This window comes from Gekko japonicus, unplaced genomic scaffold (genome assembly GCF_001447785.1).
Source record: "Gekko japonicus isolate JY-2015 unplaced genomic scaffold, Gekko_japonicus_V1.1 scaffold223, whole genome shotgun sequence".
Classification (NCBI taxonomy): Eukaryota; Metazoa; Chordata; class Lepidosauria; order Squamata; family Gekkonidae; genus Gekko; species Gekko japonicus.
Window position 1 is genome coordinate 854,909 of NW_015175977.1, and position 22,763 is coordinate 877,671.

General features: G+C 44.2%; 1 protein-coding gene across 1 annotated transcript in view; it reads left to right on the plus strand.

Moving 5' to 3' along the window:
- Positions 1-22,763, plus strand: part of ESR1 (estrogen receptor 1) — a 271,465-nt gene that overhangs the window by 151,461 nt on the left and 97,241 nt on the right. The gene's annotated exons all lie outside the window — the stretch shown is intronic.

The window sequence follows — 22,763 nt, forward strand, 5'->3', positions numbered from 1 at the left end:
TTCCCACTTTCATTCTCTTCTTTTGCCCTCCTTTTGTGCTTTCCTCAGGGGAGTGCACCCTGTATGACAATCCTCTCAAATGTAATATAGCTACTGACCGATTCCCTTTTAAAGTACACTTTTTAAACAGCTCCTTTTCATAATGAATATTTTCTCACACAAATGCCACCAAACATTGTCCAGTTCAGTTTTTTATGTTTTGTTGCCATATTGTGTTCTATTTATTTATTTATGATCAATTTATGATCACCATAGTTGTTTCCAGGTAGCTGAGCGAAAAAGAGTCTTACGGTGCCTTAAAAACAACCTTTGTGAACTAGAGTTCATTTCATCTAGTAAAATAAAATGGGCCTTAGCCCTCAGAAGTGAATTCTTGGGGTTTCATGAGTCTCTTTATGTTGACATACAACTCTTTGTTTTTCACTGTAGCAGATGCTCCCATGGAATTTTTCCCCAGATAGAAGAATGCCTGCTAAGTGAAAATTTTGATTTGTGGAAGCATAATTTTTGTCCTTAAAACCCTTAAAGCCCTTAAAACGCAAAACCTTTTTTCTTCTGTCTAAAGGGTGTGACGACCTCCTTATTCTTGAGGACTGGTTTCCCTTTAAAAGTGTTCTTTATTTTATTCTACTATGTATATATGGCTGCCACCAGGAAATTTAAGGCTTTCCAAATTTTTATACTTTTACTTCTGCTCTTGCTGGTTAGGTAGAAGCATAATTTTTGTCCTTAAAACCCTTAAAGCCCTTAAAACGCAAAACCTTTTTTCTTCTGTCTAAAGGGAAACTAAACATGCCTGAAATTTCAGTGACATCTATTTTATTTGACTGTCTCAACTTTTGGGCACAAAGAAATACCCTTCTTTGGCTTTTTTCTGTGTAGAATTTTTAAACTGAACATAGAAACAAAATCTCTCTCACCCAATAAGAAGTAACTGTTACCATTGTGTTAGGTTTGTACCATTTAGTTTAGTTAAATGTACCTGTCAGCTCTCAGCTGAGACCTTTCTTTTACATGAGAAATATTAGCAGGCTGAAAGGACCTGGGTCCTTTATTGAGCAGAATTGTTTGTGAAGGCAGAGCAGTGAATACTTGAGTTGCTGTGCCCTTTCAATGTAGTTAATGTCCCATCTGTAACCAGGGTTGATAGGCTATGCCCAGCAATCAGTGGGAGACAGGGAGAGAGGGCATACTGTTGGTGGCGGCGTGACATAGTTATCTCTGATGTCACCTCTGGGTTTTCCCTGGAAATGTCATCAGGCCCCTCTAGAAGTCACCAACAATTCTATGATTTTACCATAGAGCTTCTGACATTTCCTGGAGAGAACTGATGTCCTTTCCAGGGTTTTCCTGGAAGTGATGTTAAGTTGTCACTGATGGTGATTTTGTAATTACTATTTTTTTTTACTACTGGCCACTGGGCAACAACTGCTACAGGCAGGAAGTCTGCTGTCCTACCTGTGTGCATATGACAACCCTATCTCTAACCTTTTCTTTCTGGAAGAAACAACAAAATGGGTTTATATCAAGATGTGTAGCCGTGTTAGTCTGTCTGTAGCAGCAGAAAAGAGCAAGAGCCCAGTAGTACCTTAAAGACTAACAAAATATGTGGCAGCGTATGAGCTTTCATGAGTCACTGCTCAGTTCTTCAGATACAGCTGTCACTCTATCTTTGTATATAGCACCGAAACTTTTCTTGAAGCTTTAGCTACACCAGTTAAAAGGGCACAGATGAAACAGAGCATTTAACATCCTAGGATATGTTGATCATCCTATATTGGTGTTGGAATTATGGCATCAAGAAGAATTTGCTGCACTGCCTTCTTAGGTAGGTGGAGACAAATGATGCTGTAGGCAGGTAAGGGAGGAGTGGGGAGCCACCCCGCCCTGAGAGCGGCTGCAGTCAGGCTGTCCAGTGAGTGGGCAGCTCAGCAAGCGGGGGGGGGGAGAATGGGGTTCTCCTCCCTTGAGTCTCGTGGGTCCCCTGCTTGTTATATCCACTTTTGGTGGTGTGAATCAAAAAAATCATATTCCGATTGGGAATATTTTTCTGCAAGCCTGAGGGAAGACCCTGCTTTGCAGAAAAAAAAATATGATGGGGGGGGGGGGTTAAACCCTGAAAAAGAATAAAAGCAGTGCCATCTTTAAAAGAAGAATGCCACTGAGATCTGTTGGTTTCCATTCGGGGGCTTCCAACCAACACTGCTGAGGCTTCCAAACTTTGGTTTGTGCCAGTGTGGGGGAGAGACAGGAGAAAGGGAAGCTAAAACTGGAGAAGGGATGACCAAAAAAAAAGGATAAAATGAAAATGTGAAGTGGGAGAAGGGAACAGATGGAGATGGGTGAGGAAGGGGGGGGGCTGAGGAATTGAGAAACAGAAAAGAATAGGTAGATGTGTGGGAGGGAGAGAAGGAAAGGGGGGAGGCTGCAGGTGCTTCTAGGGGAGGTAAAAAAGAAGAGCAAACGGGAAAGAGGGAGTGGGTGAATGAGATTCCTCCCTGCAAATCTTCATGGGGCCCCCACTTGTAAGAAAATAAGAGCAGCCAAGCTGGATCTGACCAACATCTGGTTTCATGCAGTGGCCAGCAACACGAAGCCAGAAGTTACCCACCTGAAGCTGTTGCCCTGTTGTAAACTGTGCTCAGATTAGGCACACTGCTAGCCGTTCTGCAAAGACATCTGAGCTTTTGCTGTGAAAATGTAATATGAGATAATAGGCTCCATTTTGAGGCTTTTTTTTACATGTATCTCAATGGGATTAGCTGAGTATGGGATTGCAAATATGCAGCCCATTCCTCCACACATTTTCACGGAAGCCCTATAGATTTTGTTATGGATAATTTACAGGTCTCAGCAGTGCTGTGGAATCAAGAGAGCAAACTTGGATGGGCCAGGCTAGCCAGATCTCGGAAGCTAAGATATTCCTCTCTATTAATTTAATTTAATTTAATTTAGTTTAAAGTGTTTTTCAGATATTTATGTTTGAATGTTTTAAAGCTTGAATTTTTATGGTTCAAATTGGTTTTAATTTATTGAATTATTTTGTTGTAAACTGCCCTGAGCCACGCGTAAGTGGGGAAGGGCAGTCAAGAAATCTAATGAAATAAATGAACAAACAAATAAAATTTATTCCCTTGTATAGAGACCATTATAAATGGTCATTAATCGCTGGCATATATATAAATGCTGCATAGATATGTACATACATACATACGTACGTACATATTCTGTATAAATGCTATGTATTGTTACAGGCAATCCAAGTATACTACTGTGTTGAATTTTATTGAAGCAGATGTGCCTATTTAAGACTTCACAAAAGCTCACACGGCACCTTACAAAATGAGAAATCTAAAATAAAAGAAAAAGAACAATGAAATGCAATAATAACCTGTATTAAAATAACAGACAGGCCCGGTACTAAAACAGGCACTGAATCCGACACAAGCAGAATGCAACAGTAAAAATATCATAACTTGATGCTGTCACTGAACAAACATTTCTGGGGAGGCATCCCAAGAATGAGCCAACAGTGGAAAGGTTCATATGGTAGCAGACACAGATAGCTGACAATGGAATTTACTCTTAATTTCTCAGGCATTGATTCTGCCAAATTCTGAGCTGAATAATTGCAGCGTGTGCTCAACATCTGTTAATTAGGAGGCATTTTTGAGTATTTTTCACATCATAAAATTACGTTGTAAACACAGTGCAGACACTAGACTTGACTGCCTTGAATCAGCAGATTGAAAATCTTGTTGCCTGGTACAATTGATGAACCATGGCATTGTATAAATGCTACTTTTTAGAGCAATAAGAGTGTGCTTGAAATTCTACTTTTTGTGGGGACCAGTTGTCTTTATTCCATGCCCCACTTCTGTTGTGGGGGATCCAGTATTCAAACCAGAATTAGGTGTTGATTAACTGTCTTTTTTTTACCCTAGCTAATACTTCAATGTTATTAAGATTTCCATGTAAGAGGATTGTGTGATTGTTGCCGATGATGAGGAAAGATAATAGACATCTGGTGTATAATTTGCTAAAAATTGCTTTCCAGAGTGAGTTGCTCTTTGATGTATAGCTTAGATATATTATAGCTCTTTAATAGTAGTGGGCACAAGAATGCTTACTCCTGACAGTAAAATAAGTATTGTATGTATTTCAACCACCGCCCCCCAACCACCATTCTGTCATTTCCTGATCCCATCCTCCCTGCCCCCCCGGAAAAAACCCCCCCCCCCCCCACCTTCTACTGACTTCAGTATTTGTGGAAATTTACATTTCTAGGTGTACTAGACTGATGCAGAACACAGTCTCCTCTTCTAGGTAGAGCAATCCTGTGCCATGCTGCCAGCAGGAGGCTTATACTGAAAACCCAGTTCTGTGAGGAAAATTAGCATTTTGCAGGAGAGAGAGGCGGGACATGTTCCAAGCAAAACCAAAACTATAACATTCAGTTCACTGCAGACAGAACAGTGAGCTGCTCAGTAGCTTGGTGGGAAAGGAGAAATAGACACCTATTTGAGTCCCAGTCTGGGAGAATGAAGTTATACATCTGGCCTGAATAAGGCAATGCCCACCTTTAGAGAGTTCTGCTAGCAACCTTAATTTCTGGTGGGGAAAAAGGAGAAATAATGGGGCCATAACCCAGACCTGTTATTCCTGGAGGCAACCATAAAGCCAACAGAGACAGAAAAGAGACCCAGTGGTCCCTTTGTAGTCTTCTATAAGTCAAGATCATAACACATTCTCCCTGTCATACTCCAATGCACTAGAGCAGGGGTGTCAAACATGTGGCCCGGGGGCTGAATTCGGCCCCCGGAGGGCTTCTATCAGGCCTGCAGTGGAACTGGCTGACTTCTTCTTCTTCCTCCAGTTTCCCGCTGCTGCGTAATCATAGGTTTGCAGCTTACAGATACACACCTGAACAGGATACTCGAGATTGCAACAGTACAGACAGTTTGATGCAGTAATTCAGAGCAAGAGATATCAGTTATCAGACACTGTTAAATAAACAAAATATTGCAAGAGTGCTAATGTTTTAAGCATGATTTTATTTTAAGTAAAAAAAAAACACCTTTGTGTTTGTGTCCTTCATAAAGTTTATATCTCTACTACCTGGCATTACATTTTATGATGCACATGGCCTGGCCCAACAAGGTCACATTTATGTCAGATCCAGCCCTCATAACAAATGAGTTTGACACCCCAGGACTTCCACTGATACCAAAAAGTATCCTTATTTAGAGCTTTAGCCTAATGAATAAGCTCAGATTAGCACCGAAGAAGTCTAAGGTACATTCCTGGCCATAACTTTCCAGTGGAAAGGACTGGTGTGATGAACTGACCTCCAAAACCAGGATGCTTAATGCATCAAAAGCACAGAGCTGGGAGATTAGCAGTTAATGTCTCACTGTAAAGCAGTTTGAGTGATGGGCTGCTGTCTGTGTGCACTCCTGTTCTCTCTGATTGGTCAGCGCCAGATGAGAAGTGCTTTCTAAAGTCTTGTCACTCTTGTCAGAGGGAGTCAGTGTAGTTGGGACTTTGGCTTGGCAGTTGCCAGTCAGGAGAAGTATGTGTGTTGGTTTGAGGGAAACAGACAAGTAACTTGAAAAGTGAAAGGACACAACTGCTTGCCCTTTCTGTGTATCAATACATTTGAGGAAAAGTTCAAAAATCAGAACTTAAAGTCTAAGTGTCAGCCCTAGATGAATCCCATTTATTCACAGTCTCCAGAACTGGGGTTTAGGTTTGACAGAAGGGACTGGACAGGAGGTTGGAATCTGCCAGTCTAGCCAAACAGAAAAGGATTATTACTCCTAGAAAGAGGAGGCTATTCCTTACCCAGTTATTCAGAGGGTTCAACTCAGAAAGGACCCCTGGTTTGTGTGAAAAGGGAAATGGTCTTAGACTCCTCAAGAGTATAAAAGGAAAAGTTATAATCCCACTAGGGAAGTATTCAAACACAGGAAGAAAGTACTAACTTCCAGGAAACTAAAATAGTTTGATGAAACTTTATTAAGACACACTGTTGCTGAAAGAAATCTCCAAGACAAACAAACCCCTCACAGTTAAGAACTGAGTCTCTAAGGTCCCTGCCACACGGGACGGCTGAAACGCGGCTAATCAGAGCCGCACCAAACTTGAGACGCCGCGGCGGGATCCCACGGATCCCCTCAGCCGCGGCGCATCGCTCCCCGGCACGATCAGATGCCGGGGAGGAAGAGACGAGTGGGAGGGGGAGGCTGCCGAACTGCGCATGCTCAAGCATGTGCAGTACGGCAGGGGGCAGGGGATGTGCCGGCAAAAAGACGCGCTGGCGATCCCACGGCCGCATTTGCCGCGGCCCATTCAATTGAACCACCCAGGTAGGTGGTTCTTCTTTGATGCGCGTTTCGGGCGGTTGGGACGGATCGGGGACGGCCACGGCACAATTGCCAGATGTTGCTGTGTGATCGCGCCCGTTTGATGTGGCCCCGATCCGTCCCTCTCCCGGCCCAAAACGCCTCTTGTGAACAGGGCCTAAGAATATAAGCTTCAATTATACTCTGTTTCCTGTTCAAAATAATTTGTATAATCAACAACAGTTACCTCAACTTTTCGTCCCCTGCCCTGTTCCTGATTCAACTGTGACTGTTCAATAAAATCAACTTTTTTGTTTTAACTTTACTTTGTATCAAGTGCCATTTCCGAAAGGTTTTATAAAAGGGCTCCTGCTGAGTTATAATAAATCTCTGGCCTGGGCAAAAGCCAAATAACTTTATCAATGGGTGGAGCACGGAGAAAGTTATAATTCTATAATAGCAAGATGCTACTAAGAGCCTGCTCAACCAGAGTGGGGAACCGTGTTTTGGTGGGAAAATCTGTCTCACAGAGAAGAAGTAGCAGGGGTCCATCTTAACTGGAAATCGCTTGTAGCCAATCAGAATGACCGACTCATGGTCAGTGTTTACTGCTTGTCCTGTTTGTGCTCCGGATCAATGCCCCTTTATTGCAGCCATTGAATGCCAGCTGTTTACTTTTCCAGGGTATCTATCTCCCTCCCATGTTCCATGTAGTAATCATGGACAAGCTAGAAGAATGTTGAGTTGATGGAGCCTGATATTGCAGAGAGGGAATGGGAAATGCTCAGAGGCTGTGGGTATTCGAGTGCAAAAAGAGCCAGTTTGGTGTAGTGGTTAAGTGCGCGGACTCTAATCTGGGAGAACCGGGTTTGATTCCCCACTCCTCCACTTGCACCTGCTGATGTGACCTTGGGTCAGTCACAAGCTCTGGCACAGCTGTCCTTGAAAAAGAGCAGTTTGTGTCAGAGTTCTCTCAGCCCCACCCACCTCACAGGGTGTCTGTTGTGGGGAGGGGAAGGGAAAGGAGTTTGAAAGCCGCTCTGAGACTCCAAGTGAAGGACGGGGTATAAATCCAATCTCTTCTTCTTCTTCTTCTTCTTCTTCTCTGTATACTGATCTCTTTTCTGGGAGGAAATTTTAATGGGTGGATGAGTACAAGCCAGACTTTAAACCATCCTTTTGTGGCGATTCCCCTTCTGTTGCTTACATGAGTAGACTACCCTTGCAGCCCAAGTTGCAGATGTGAAATTGAGGTTACTGGTGAGTATCATGTCTGGAATCAAGGAACCTGTAATGGTTCTGAGAAGTCAAGTGTTGTTAATCTGTCTTTTGTTTCTTTTTGATATTCTTGACTGTTGGGTTATGGTTATTTGTGCAAAATGCTCCATTACGAATGTTCCCATTGCTAAAGTCCCTACTTATGTGTTCCTAGTTTTCTAGACAATGGAGGCAAAGTGACATGGCTTCATAAGATGCACTGTGATAATTGAAATCTTATCTTCTTTCTTATAAGTAGCTCTTATATACTTCCAGTGTTGTAAAATGATTGGCTGCAGTGTTAGTTGGAATTGTGTTACACATTGTAGCTATGGAGATGGAGAGATTGAGACCACTTATTTGGGACTTTCCTTTGACTCAATGGGAATGTTCCAAGTTACGCCCTCTTCTGAAGTATAGCTTCAGAACTTGGGGACAGGATCTCTCTGTTAATAGGTCCTCCTTTTAAATTAATTATTGTCCTCAAGTTTTGATAATAATATTTAAAAATGTTAATATTTCCAGCAATTTCCCATTGTATATCTGTGAGGCATTTTAATAGTTACTGCTGTCACTATCTTCATGGAACAGCCAGAAAGGCAAAAGCACTCAAGTGATTTTGTTTGTATCTCCTTTCAGTAAAAACTGCTTGGGGGGGGGGGGGGGGGAAGGACTATCATAAATATCTCTTGAACAACTAACTGTTCTTACATAACTTCCATTTACATTTGGAGCATAAATGGTTATTTAGCTCTAGTTTTTCTCACTTTGAGCCACATGGAAAAATCAAATCACATCTGTGGTTGGAGTGTTTTGAGGGTTTGCCCAGAAAAGAGGGAAAATATTTAAAAACCTGACTGCACTCTCCAAGGGTTTTGCAGAATGAAACATAAAATATATAGTATGGCCATATTTTCTTCTCAAGATATTAAAAAAAAAACATTAATGTTCTTGAAACAAAAAGCTTCCCATTCTATAAATACAGCAGAAGAACATTTATTACAGGAGGAATGTCTGATATTCTGAATGTACTCACTGACTGAGGCTGAGTTGTATGCCGAAAAGGGAAAGTTGCTGTAGCTCCTTGGTTGGAATGGCCTTCTTCCATACTATCCTGCCCACCAGTTAAGAATTTCATCTCAAACCCTGTCTGGGTCCCCCCACTCAGAAATGTGAGGTGGGCTTTTTCAGTATTTGCATCTGTCTGTAGAATACTGCTCTCCTGGAAAATTCACGTGGCAACTACCCTGCTGTCCTTAGGTGCCAAGTAAAGACGATTGCATTTGCTTGAGCTCGTCCCCACCCATTGTAACAAGTATTTTTACTGCCCTTTTATTGTTTTGGCTGTCCTTGTTTTATGGGACTTATGCTAATTTTGTTTTGTTGGGGGGGATTGGGAGAGCTTTCCCCCCCCTTTTGTGCTGGTTTTGGGATGTTTGGTTATTTTAAAATTGCCGCACCGCAAATAGCCACGCCTCCCCCTGGCGTTTTCCGGCCCGTGTGACTGTGGCCTTTATACATTTTTTGTAAGCTGCCTTGAGCAGATTTCTGGAGAGGTGGCAAAGAAATAACCTAAATACATTTTTAAATGCTCTCGATATGTAATTTGCCCTTAAAAAGCAACCATTGATCAGGTCAGCCATAACAAAAGGGAAAGATGAATTTCAGTCTTCCTCCTGTACTGTTTCCCTGATCAAAACTACCCCCTCCCCAAATTTCTTTGTGCCCAAGCAGCAGAAAAAGACAGGCGCGGTACAGATATCTGCCTCTCCAAGCTTAAACCAGCAAGGAATTTTTATTTGGAGAGATTTTGTGTATGTGTCATGGCCCGTATCCAGAGGTCATTTCGGGGGGGGGGAACGCGGGGGAACGCAGTTCCCCCGGGTGAGGTGCAGGGGGCGGGGCACATGACAAAGCCCCGCCCCCTGCTTCCGGCCACCCCGCTTCCGGCCCTCATTCAGCCAGGAGGAGGCAGGAGAAGAGGGAGGGTAAGTTGCTTCCTCCCCGCCTCTCCCCACCCCTGCCTGCCTGGGGCCAGGGAGGGCCTTCGCGGGGCTTCCTCGCACTCCCGCTGGCCTTGCAGGTCCACCGCCGGGCCCCTGATGTCAGGGGGGGTGGCATATGCTAATGAGTTATGCTAATGAGTTCCCCTAGCTCTTTTTCTACGAAATGACCCCTGCCCGTATCCATATTGGAGCCCATGATTTCTGCTTTCCAGAGCCAAAGGCTCAGGGTGGCTTACAATAAAAAGTTAAAAATATATTAAAACACACATGCTTATACAATACAGCATCATAAATACAAAACATACCAATTCATAATACAAAATACAATAAAATAAAGGGCTAGTAGTGATGGCATCCCGGAGGCCATGATGGAATCATGCCTGAAAATGGTCCCCCGTCAACATCCGGCATAACTGGCTATTGATGCCAGTATAAGGGCCTTAACAGTTCAGTTAGCATTGCTGGTGTTGTTGGTGTTATTTAGTGGTGTTTACACAGACTTCTGGAGCACAACTAGAGTCATCAGTGAATTTCCAGTGCAATCCTGTAAAGAGCTTTTTGTAGTTTAAGTCTATTGATTTCCAAGGGTTTAGACTGGAGTAACTTTTTATAGGATTTTAATGTTAATTAGCTCTGATGTGGCCTACTTTTTCCTGCATACCTGTGAAAATTACATTCATCATACTTCACAGCTTTAGTTGCTTTTTAGTTGCATTTCTTTGAATTTGCAACTCTTTTGTAAAGAATTAAGAATTAGCAGAATAGGGTAAGTCTAAGAGCATTTAAAAATGTCACTAAGAAAAAAAATTGGATTCTAGCAAGTATCTGTTTTACAAACGTGAAACTGTGAGGAACTCATGGGGTGTGGGGGGGAGACATCCTGTTTGCTTCACCACCCCCCACATTGTGTTGCCAACTCTGGATTGATAAATTCTTAGAGATTTGGGGATGGAGTCTGGGAAGGGCAGGGTTTGGGGAGGGGAGGGACCTCAGCGGGATATTATTTATTTATTTATTTAGGTATTTGTACCCCGCCCTCCCCGCAAGCGGGCTCAGGGCGGCTTCCAGAGGGCTACAGCCCATACATAAAATCCATAAAACAATAAAAGCATAACATTAATTAAATATAACAATAAATAAATAAGTGCTTCATGACAAGATGGTCTTTAGCAAAGATGGCGTCTCTGATCTTCAGTCAGTCCCGTTGGGGTGCCTCTCTCCAGTAGATGTTAATGTCACGCAGGGCAAGCTGTACATCCCAGGGTGATCCAAGTCCCGTTGGAATTTCCACCGTTGGTGGTGGTGGTAGCGGCGGCCCCCACATGAAAGCCTGGTGGAAGAGCTCCGTCTTGCAGGCCCTGCGGAACTGCGCAAGGTCCCGCAGGGCCCTGATCTCATCCATCTTGCAGGCCCTGCGGAACTGCGCAAGGTCCCGCAGGGCCCTGATCTCATTATGTCGTAAGGCCCACCCTCCGAAGCATCCATTTTCTCCAGGGGAATAGATCTCTTCAATCTGGAGATCAGTTGTAATTCCAGGAGATCTCCAGGTATCACTAGGAGGTTGACAGCTATAATGCCATAGTAGTGGAGGCAGGGTGGGGACAGCAGTGGCTTCCCTTCCTCACTCGCTTATGCCCACCTGCAACTTCACAGGGGGTGGCAGGAGCTTTTGCTTCCATCGCAGCTGCCTTGTCATCCTCCTCCCCCAGGGATGTTGAGCCACAACGCCTGCTCATCCACACACACACCCCACCTCTCCACTGAGCAGTGGGAACGAGTCAGGACTCCTCTTCTTTCTCCACCTGCCTGTAGCTTTGCCTCCTTTGTGGCAGGGTGGGTGGATGGGTGGCAGCAGCAACGGTGGGCTGTGTTTTACTCAATTCATTCATTCATTCATTCATTCATTCATTCATTCATTCATTCAGTTTATACCCTGCCCTCCCCGACAAGGAGGCTCAGGGCGGTTTACATAAAAATTCGATACAAATAACAATTATAAAACAATATTAGAACAGTCATAAAACAATTCAGCTATCATAAAGTGCTATTACTGTCATAAGTGCTAGAACAGCAGATCTTAATTAATAGCCTTACTTGAGATGGCGGTACCATGACGGTCAGTTCAGGTGATCTAGCTAGATGGACAGCTTATTTTGATTTTTCTTTCTGCAGCAGGCATGGCTATTGATGGTGAGACCAGGGCACAGGGCCTTCAGTTATTTGATGCGGCTCCTTGGTTGAAAGCCTGGTGGAAGAGCTCCATCTTGCAGGCCCTGTGGACCTGTAAAAGGTCCCGCAGGGCTCTGATCTCTTCTGGGAGCTCGTTCCACCAGTATGGTGCTGCCACTGAGAAGGCCCTGGCCCTGGTTGTAGCCAGCCTGGCATCTTTAGAGCCCAGGAGGGCCAGTCGATTTTGTGACCCTGAATACAGTGCTCTCTGGGGAATATGTGGGGAAAGGCAGTCCCTCAGGTATGCAGGTCCTTGACCATAGAGGGCTTTAAAGGTAAGCACCAGCACCTTGTAGCGAATTCGGAATGCTATCAGCAGCCAATGTAATGTTTTCAGCACAGGCTGGATGTGCTCCCGCATAGGGAGGCCCATCAGAAGCCTGGCCGCAGCATTTTGCAGTAGCTGTAGCTTCTGTATTTGGGACAAGGGCAGCCCCACTTAGAGAGCTTTACAGTAGTCCAATCTTGAGGTGACCATCGTGTGGATCACTGTTGCCAGATCATTGCATTCAAGGAAGGGAACCAACTGCCTAATCAGCCGAAGATGATAGAAGGCTGACTTGGCCATGGCTGCTACCTTGGCCTCCATTGTTAGGTAGGCATCCAAGAGCATTCCCAGACTCCTAACCTCCAACGCTGGCACCAACAGAGCCCCATTGAAGGTCGGGAGTGGGATTCCTATCCTCAGCCCACTTCGACTCAGGCACAGGACCTCCATCTCCATCAGATTCAATTTCAATTGGCTCAGTCTAAGCCAACCAGCCACAGCTTGTAATGCCCGGTCCAGATCTTCAGGTTTGGAGTCAGACTGGCCACCCAACAACAGATAGAGCTGAGTGTCATCTGCATACTGGTGACATCCCAGCCCATGCCTCCGGGCAATCTGGGCAAGGGGGTGCATATAAATGTTGAATAGCATCAGGGACAGCACCACCCCTTGGGGCATTCCACAGCAGTGGGTGCCTTCGGGATAGCTGATCCCCTTATGCCACCCTTTGTCCCCGATCCTGGAGAAAGGAGGCAAGCCATTGCAGGGCAAGCCTCTGAACTCCAGTTTTACACATCCACCTCTCCTTACTTCTATGTGGGAAACGTTGGCAGTTCCTACTCTTTCTTCCCCCCCCCCCACTTTTAAAAAGTTTTTGGATGTTTCTGAAAACCTGGGAAATCCCTCAAGTTTTCAGGAAAATCTGTTTTATCTCCATTGACCTGATGCTGCAGATGGGTATGTCTTGAAAATTAGATATATTGATATTTGAATTATAGGTAGAGAAATGATTTGGTTTTTCTGAAAACAGCCAAAGAACATTATCTCAGTAGAAGAAGAAGAGGAGATTGGATTTATACCCCGCCCTTCACTTGGAGTGTCAGAGCGGCTTACAAACTCCTTTCCCTTCCCCTCCCCACAACAGACACCCTGTGAGGTGGGTGGGGCTGAGAGAACTCTGACACAAACTGCTCTTTTTCAAGGACAGCTGTGCCAGAGCTTGTGACTGACCCAAGGTCACATCAGCAGGTGTAAGTGGAGGAGTGGGGAATCAAACCCGGTTCTCCCAGATTAGAGTCCGCACACTTAACCACTACACCAAACTGGCCCTCAGTACTGTATTATTAATACAGAACTAGTATTTCTGTAGTAGCCATTGCTGTTTTGAATAATTGCTTTGCAATCTCTTTCATCCCTGTCATTGTCTAGCCATTTATCAATTTATGATTTTGTTCATCTCCCTATATTTACTAAATGTAGCTAGAGAGTTTACTCCCTTTTCCCCACTTGTTCTGCAGAATCCTCATCTGTCTTTTAAAGTATTGTGAAGACCGACCAATTGAGTAACATCTGCAGTATCAGTAGAAAAGGGCAAGGGTCCAGTAGCACATTAAAAACTAACAACATTTGTGGTAGGGTATGAGCTTTCATGAGTCACTGCTCTCTTCTTCAGATACAGCTAGAATGTGAGTGCATCTGTTCTTATATTTTGGAGAGTGGAGTGATTTCAGATGCTGAATGACAATAGCAGGCGAATGATAACAGCGGCATGATTGGATTAGGTGTGATATGCAGAGGAGAAATCAACATTGGTAATGAGACAGGAAATCTAGGTCTCAATTCAGTCCAGGAGGATGCATTGTCTTGAGCTTCATATCAGTTGCAATTCAGCCGTCTCTCTAATCTCTTTTTGAAATTCCTTTGTAAGAGAAATGCTACTCTTAGGACAGCAACTGAATGTCCTGGAAGGTTACAATGTTTCCCCACTAGTTTTTTGAATGTTGTGGTTTCTAAGAAATCATAACCTTCTCAGTAGAGATAGTTGACTCTTGACAGTCGAGGTAAGAGGAGTGAGCAAGCTTGAACAGCCTGGAGCACCCCCTTCCAGGAGACTCTCAGGCCACAGCTACAGAGAAAGAAGAGAAAGAGCAAATCACTGGGAGGAGGACAATGAGGGGGACCTAAGAAATGGCCCTCGATCTGTGAACAAACGTCCCACTGGGCATACCAGTATGAGGTAATACTGTAATATTGTAAATGCCTAAGGGTAGTCTGTGGGAAAGACATTCCCTCTGTATGGCTGAGGTCATAGACATTAGAGACTCTTTTCACCTGAGATAGTAAGCCACCTGAATCTGGTGGAGAGAAGCTAGGGTTGCCAAGTCTGAAGCGGCGCTGGAGCGGGGGACTCCCTCAGATGACCGTGGCCCCGCCCCCAGCGTGCCCGGCATGGTCGCGTCACTTCCGGGTGACGTGCACGTCGCGTACTTTGGGGGTGGGGTTCCCCCTGGGGCCCGACCCACCGCCGGTGGGGAACGGGGCTCTGGGGAGGGGGTTTCCCCGCCCCCCGGGGGGACTTGGCAAGCCTAAGAGAAGCTTGGACTCCCAGCCCAAAGGCTGAGATTGTGCTCTCTAAGGCCACAATGGGGTGCTTAGGAAAGACACAATTTCTTTGTCTGCTGTGTGATCAGTGTCAGCAGCTCTAATCCAAAACTCTGCAAAGCTCCATTGCACACATAGTTTCCCATGTGAGAAGGGAGGTACCCTCCTTAACTACTTCAGCTATACTACATAACTCTTTAGTCATGACTGAGGTATTTTGATAATGGAAGCTCTGATGTATATACAGTGAATTTAGCTCCAAATTTTGTTTCAGAGATACTAACTACTTGAAGCTTTTGAGAAACTTTTATAGCCAATCTGACATCTTTGGCAGTTTCACCATTTTTAAGTGCAGAGCACTTGAAGAAGAAAAAAGGTTTTTGGGAATAAAGATGTCAAATGTATCATCTGCAGGTTTTAGAAAATGCAGTTCAATACTGTTTCCACATGTAACATTTGCTGAGCTGTAAGATGTGTTCTTTAAAATGCTTATCATCTCATGTGGGATCACAGAGAGATGGTGATGAGTGATTAATTGTGTTTTTTACTCTTGTACAGCTGTTGGTTTGATCATATGCCAAATACTTAAAACAATTGTGATTTATCAGATGAGGAGAGTAAGGCAAGATCTTTCTGCTCTTTGCCAGACTATTCAGAGTCTGGATTCGCAGTGGATTGAATCAAATCTTTTTTTAAAGTAATTGTCATCTGGGGAAAAAATCTCCCGATTTGTCTGAAAAAGGAAAGACACATAGTGAAGCAACAAAACAATCTTAGGTCCCTGAAAGGATCTGTTAGAAAAAAATGTATAGCAACATGTATTTGTAAATTATACAGAGTACTAAAAAATGAAAGTTTATTGGAGATAAACAGTTGGATATATTTAAGATCAGTTGGAAACAGTTGGATATATTTAAGATCATGAATGTCCATCTGTCCGTACAATGCAAATTGCTCATGCTTGCAGCTCAGTTTCAGTTTAGGACCATGTGGGGAGTGGAGAGGAGATTTAATACTTCAATCATTGTTCAGTTCATCATCGATCTTCTGTGCAGTCCCATGTGGGGACTGCGCATGAGCAGGCTCACGATCTGAGAGGTTTTTACAGCTAAAAGCCTCCAGGGGGCTCTGGGTGCTGGAGCCAAGAAAATTGTCCCAGCCCAGGGACCATGTGCTCCTGCGCAGCAGTGCCCCCATCCTTAGTCCCTCTTTTGCTGCTAAAGGAGTAGGTGGCTCTTTGTGCAGCCTCCAAAACTTTGCAATTGTGAAGAATTCTTCTTTTTCAAAATGGGTCCACCACTGCTGGGATCTTATTATGGCTCAGAAAGTACTCTTCCAAAAATGCACCCACTGTGGGACAAAGATCACCCAAATGAATGAGCATGACTTATGTCTGTTCTGTTTTGGTGAAGGGAATGAGGCCCCACACATAAGGCCTGCCAACGCTTCACCCCCAAAGATAGAGGGGCTAGAGCTTCTAAGCTGAAACCAGCGTTGTGGGAGAAAGCCCTCAAAGCCTCAGAGTCTTCAACTAAATCAGCTCCAGAAAAATCATCCGTTGCCGTGTCCTCGGAGTCGGCACACTCGACTCTGCTTCGCAATTCCATGTCTCAACGGGTCCGATTGAATTCATGCTCCCCTCTGACCCAGCACGTTTCATCTTGAGCCGCCTACTAAGAAACCTAAGACAAAATCTAAAGAGAGCTAGATTCTGTGCCCAGGTATACAAGGAACGTAAAATGAATGGCAATTAGATTTTCTAATTTTTTATCTAAATTATACACAAATTGTATGGCTGTGTTATTTTATCTTTATGTTATAGTCACAGATTTGTAAATTTAAGTATGCCACTGTTGGTTTTATCTCACATTTCTTAGTCAAATGTTTTTATGTAAAATGATTGAGTGCACTGGTTATTGACTGTAACAATAAATTTGATTGATTGACTCTAAAGAGAAGGAAAAACGCAAAGCTGCGTCTTAGCATCCATACCCCAGAACCAACTCCAACACTACAAGAAAAACCAAGGACTCTGTCCTCAAATCTAAGATTCCCCTCCTGTATCAATCTCAGAGGGGGAAGTTGAAACGGATCTCCCAGCGGGTCAAGCCCCGCATAGCTTGGAACAGGAGCAGATGCCAACGGCTCCATAGTTGCAGCCTCAGCCACCTATGCGATGTCTTCAGACTGTTTGAAAGACTGGGGTGACAATTTTGCTCTATCCAGGGATCTGAGCTTCTACCCCTATCATACTTGGACCTACTCATACCCACTGTCGGCAACAGTTTCATGCAGGCCTCACTGTCCTGTACCTGTGAAGAGAGAGGAGGTGGCTATTGGCTCTGATGGATCTGACACCACATCGGATCCAAGCCCAGATGAGAGGCGGGAGACCCATTTTTGGCTTCCCCTACAGAAGATCTCCGCATGTCTGGGGAACAGATGATTCGTATGACACAATCATAAGAACATAAGAGGAGCCAATGTTGGATCAGGCCAGTGGCCCATCCAGTCCAGCACTCTGTCACACAGTGGCCAAAATATTATTATTATTATTGTTGTTGTTGTTGTTGTTGTTGTTACTACTACTACTACTACTACTACTATTATTACTATTATTATTATCATTATTATTGTTATTATTTCTATCCCACCCTCCCCACCGAGACGGGCTTAGGGCAGCTTACAACATTAATAAAAACAGATATAATTAAAATATCAGCAAACATATAGATAACTTAATATTAACAATAATTTAAAACATATAATGCTGGAACATATCAAATAAAGAGCAACAGTTCTTTATGATGTAACTTGGGTGATTGTTGAATGGCTATTCTTTCACACCAGCTCAGTTCTCATTGGTATATGGCAAGTATGGCTGAGGACACGATGGTAAGACCCAGGGCACAGGTTGGCAGCAAAGATGGCAAACCAGGGCACAGGGACACTCCTTGGTGTATGGTGCGGCTCCTAGTCGAACACCTGGTGGAAGAGCTCCGTTTTAGAGGCCCTGCGGAACAGTAAAAGATCCCACAGGGCCCTGATCTCTTCTGGGAGCTCACTCCACCAGAGTGCCATCAGGAGGTCTATCAGTGGGACCAGGACACTAGAAGCCCTCCCACTGTTGCCCCCCCCCCGAAGCACCAAGAATACAGTGCATCGCTTGCCCCAGACTGAGAGTTCCTATTTATACCTTGTGGCTAATAGCCGCTGATGGACCTCTGCTACATACGTTTATCCAATTCCCTCTTGAAGCCGTCCATGCTTGTAGCCGCCACTACCTCCTGTGGCAGTGAATTCCATGTGTTAATCACTCTTTGGGTGAAGAAGTACTTCCTTTTATCTGTTCTAACCTGACCGCTCAGCGATTTCATTGAGTGCCCACGAGTTCTTGTACTGTGAGAAAGGGAGAAAAGTACTTCTTTCTCTACCAGCTATATCCAATGCATAATCTTATAAACCTCGATTATGTCACCCCTCAGTTGTCGTTTCTCCAAGTTAAAGAGCCCCAAGCGCTTTAACCTTTCCTCATAGGGAAAGTGTTCCAACTCTTTGATCATTCTAGTTGCCCTTTTCTGCACTTTTTCCAATGCTATAATATCCTTTTTGAGGTGTGGTGACCAGAACTGTACACAGTATTCCAAATTAGGTCGCACCATTGATTTATATAGGGGCATTATGATATTGGCTGATATGTTTTCAATACCCTTTAATCCTCAGCATAGCATTGGCCTTTTTCACTGCAGTTGCACACTGTCTCGACATTTTCAGTGAATTATCTACTACGACTCCAAGATCTCTCTCTTGGTCAGTCTCTGCCACTTCGGACCCCATCAGTGTGTATTTATAGTTAGGATTTTTGGCTCCAATGTGCATCACCTTGCACTTGGCCACATTAAATCCCATTTGTCACGTTAATGCCCATGTGCCCATGCGCCCATCCTCAACAGATCCCTTTGGAGTGCCTCAATCCTCCCTGGTATTCACCACCCTGAACAACTTCGTATCATCCGCAAATTTAGCAACTTCACTGCTTACTCTGAACTCCAAATCATTAATGAACAAGTTAAAAAGCATCGGACCCAGTACTGATCCCTGCTGTACCCCACTGCTTACCACCCTCCACTGAGAAAATTGCCCATTTATACTCACTTTCTGTTTCCTATTGATTAGTCAGTTTTTGATCCACAAAAGGACTTGTCCTTTTATCCCATGATTTTTGAGCTTACTTAGGAGCCTTTGATGAGGAACTTTAGCAAAGGCTTTCTGGACGTCAAGGTAAACAATATCTATTGGGTCCCCCTTGTCCACATGTTTGTTCACTCCCTCAGAGAACACTAAGAGGTTAGTGAGACAAGATCTTCCCTTACAGAAACCATGCTGAGTCTGCCTCAATAGTTTTTGTTCATCAATGTGCGTACTAATTCTTTCCTTAATAACAGTTTCCACCAATTTACCTAGTATCGACGTCAGACTGACTGGCCTGTAATTTCCCGGATCTCCTCTGGAACCCTTTTTAAAGATGGGAGTGACATTAGCTACCTTCCAGTCCTCAGGAATGGAGGCAGATTTTAAGGAAAGATTACATATTTTTGTAAGGAGATCCACAAGTTCACATCTGAGTTCATTCAGAACTCTCGGATGTATGCCATCTGGGCCTGGTGATTTATCAGTTTTTATGTTGTCTATCAGTTGTAGGACCTCCTCTCTCATCACCTCAATCTGACTCAGGTCTTTCAACACCCCTCCCGAACTCAGCGGCGCTCCCCAAAATAAAGACTAGACAGATTTTGTTAGTTGGCACACCTGTTTTTTGGAGGGCTCCTCCTCCTCCTCTCTCTCCGCTTCCCTACGTATTATTATTTTTTGGGAAGGCTCCTGTGCCTTGGAAGGTCATGACTGACCGGCAGGAATTCAGGAGAGCCGTTTCTTCACATCTCACCGCTTGGGTTCCTGCAGCTGTTAAAGGAGCAGGCACCTTGCTAGGAAAAGCTGTTGGTGGTTTCTCCATACTCCACTCATGGGTTACCCTTTGCTGATAAGAACTGGGGCATATCTGTTTAGTGGTTCACAGCTCTTTTTTTAAACGGTGATGTCAGGGGGTGTGGCCTTATGACACACTTCCGGTGATGTCAGGGGGTGTGGCATATGCTAATGAGTTATGCTAATGAGTTCCCCTAGCTCTTTTTCTACGAAATGACCCCTGGAAGTTACCCCTTTTGAGCATTCATCACCTTCCAAATGGATTCCTTCACCCTAGACTTTCTTTTGTGGGTTGAAGAAACCTGGAACCTACATGGCTGTTCTGGCTACTGAAGCCAAAACTGGCAACACGCAGAGGAATATAAAAACTTCTTAGCTTCTTACATGGTCCCCAGGTCTCTCCCCTGGTAGGTTCCGTGACCATCTGCTCCATAGCACAGTCATTGAGTGTCTAGAAACTCAATCTCTTTTTCCCGACTAGAACACATATTGACCCAATCACTTTGTATAGAAAAAACCTTGACACACTTCTTTTGCAAATTGATGCTAAAGACAAGGGGGAAAAGGAAAGCAAATTATTTACAACACCCCCTGACATCACCGGAAATGTGTCATGTTGTAAATTTAATAGACTTGCTTAGACTGTAGTCTCTCTCACCTTTCCTCCTCTCTTTCTCTCTCACTCTCACACATGTAGGGTTGCCAAGTCCGACTTACCTTGCCGGCGGGGGACTCTGGGGTGGCTCCCGGCGCGTGCGCGTCGCATGCACATCACAGGGAAGTGACGTCATGACGCCGGGCACGGTGGGGGCGGGGGCATGACCATACAAGGGAAAACCATAGAGTTTTCCCTTGTATGGCCGTGACCCCGCCCCCAGCATGCCCGGCGTCATAACGTCACTTCCCTGTGATGTGCACGCTGGGGCGGGGTTCCCCCCGGGGCCCGATTCCCCGGTGTTGGGGAACGGGCCTCTGGGGCGGGGGGATTTCCGCCCCCCGGGGGGACTTGGCAGCCCTACACACGTGTGCACGCATATACAACCCCAGGTTCTCCAGGGGAAGATACCCTGCCCTCTTTGCCACAGCTAGTTCAAAGCTGCAGGTACAGGTGGATCAGGAACCCCCTAATCAATCCCTTTTACCTCCATGCAGTGAGCCAGAGTTGAAGCTTGAACCAGGCAGAAAAGCACAGGCCTGGCAGCCCAAGGCCTTCCATACTCCTGTTGCACTCAAAAAGAAGATTCGTCTCGCCAAATCTTTGCAGGATAAGAGATGTAACTTGCTACAGGAAGGGGTTGGAATTATCAGTTGCCTTAATAAACCTTCAGTTGAGCTTCAGCCTCTCCTATAAACCAGCTTGTGCTTTGTGCTGAACAGCTTCATGTGGCAAGGATTCTAGTTCTCCTGGCCATGGATCTTAGAGGCCTGCAGGAGACCTGGTGCCTTCACCCCTGGCTGGCCAGGCACAGAATGGGACGCAGCCCAAGGGGGCATTTCTGGTCAAGAAGAGTTCTATCCCCTCCCATTCTCTAATGCTATGGCTCTGATATGAATCAGGACACCCCTGTGGCTGCTTTTTGCCATTGAATTAGGCATCTGGGAATCTGTATGCAGATTCCCAGCATTTCCTGTAGCTTGCCCTTTAGTTTGGTACTGCAAACTTTTATAATCCGAAGATACAACATCTATAACCATATTAGAAAGGGACAATATTTAGGTCCTCCATCGGTGATATCTTTGCCACCTAAAATCAATCATGCTGCTAAATAGTTTGTTCCATTTTTGAGGGCTCAATGGTTTACTGTATTCACCGTTCTGCTAAAACTGGTAGGATCATACTCTGTTAAATGCTCTCGAAGGTGACAGTTCTGGGGTTTAATACTTCTTTTCACATTTGATACGGCATGTGATTTATGGATACTCAGTAAAAATGTGGTTCCTCAGAAACTGTAGTGGTTATTTTAATTTTAATTAATTACATCACCTATTTCTTTTACATAACTGTAACAGCGCTTTTTCTCTCTGGCTCTTTAATGTATTTAGACTTTGCAAATAATGCTACTCAACAACACAAATAAAAGCTTGGTTTCCAAGCTTCTGTAACCATTCCTTTAAAAATATATATGTTTTATTAAATATTTCAGTATTTATATTCTGTAACCATTCCGATAGTCTATGAATAATAATTATTATTCCAAGAGTGTTCCTCTCTGTGTGTGTTTTTAATGTGATATGCGGCCTGTCTCTCTGAATTAGGAAGTTTAGAGATCTGTTGCTTACTACAAAGGACCCAGAGTGCTTAGTATGAGACAGCAGATGTTCTTGGTGCAATCTGATAGTTGTTGTGGTTTTCTTTGCTTTACATTTGCTAATATGTAGTGGAAGATAGTGAACCAGGTTTATGAGACCAAGGCCTCTGATGAGCTCCAAAGCACTTTACCTTGGATTGATCCCTGACCCGAATAAAGAACAAACTGTTCTGCAGTAAAATTGTTCCATTGTGTGCTGAAATTTCCCATTTAGTTGTGTGTCAAAATAGCACTGGATAGGATCAGTGTTGTATTATCTATCTCAATCAAATCTTCACAATGCTAGGGTTTAAAAAACAAATATAAAGTTCTCAAGGGGAAACTAATATAAACCTTGAGGATACGTACAATGAAAACAGTATCCCTGTTAAGTACCATCTCAGGAAGTAAGCAAAGCATAAGCATGGTTCAGACATAAGGACAAAACCATAGTTTGCCATTGCATGAATGAGCCTAGGGCATCCTTGAGCTCTTATGCTTCATCACCACTCTCCTAGTTCACAGGATGCTGAATAATAGTTCCACAACCAGAGTTTGGTATTATGTCCAAATCACAAATTAAGATTTGTTTTCTAGCTTAATCTTGGGTTGCTTACTGTTCTGGAGACAGGAGAAGAAGCTGTAGTTTATGGTTCAGATGGCATGACAGTATGGTTTATCACACACACAAAATTATTAAACTCCGGGCAAAAGGCAGAAGAAAGGAGATAGTGTGAGGGTGATCTCATGTGCCTTGATATAGTGGGTGTGTAGTGACAGTGCA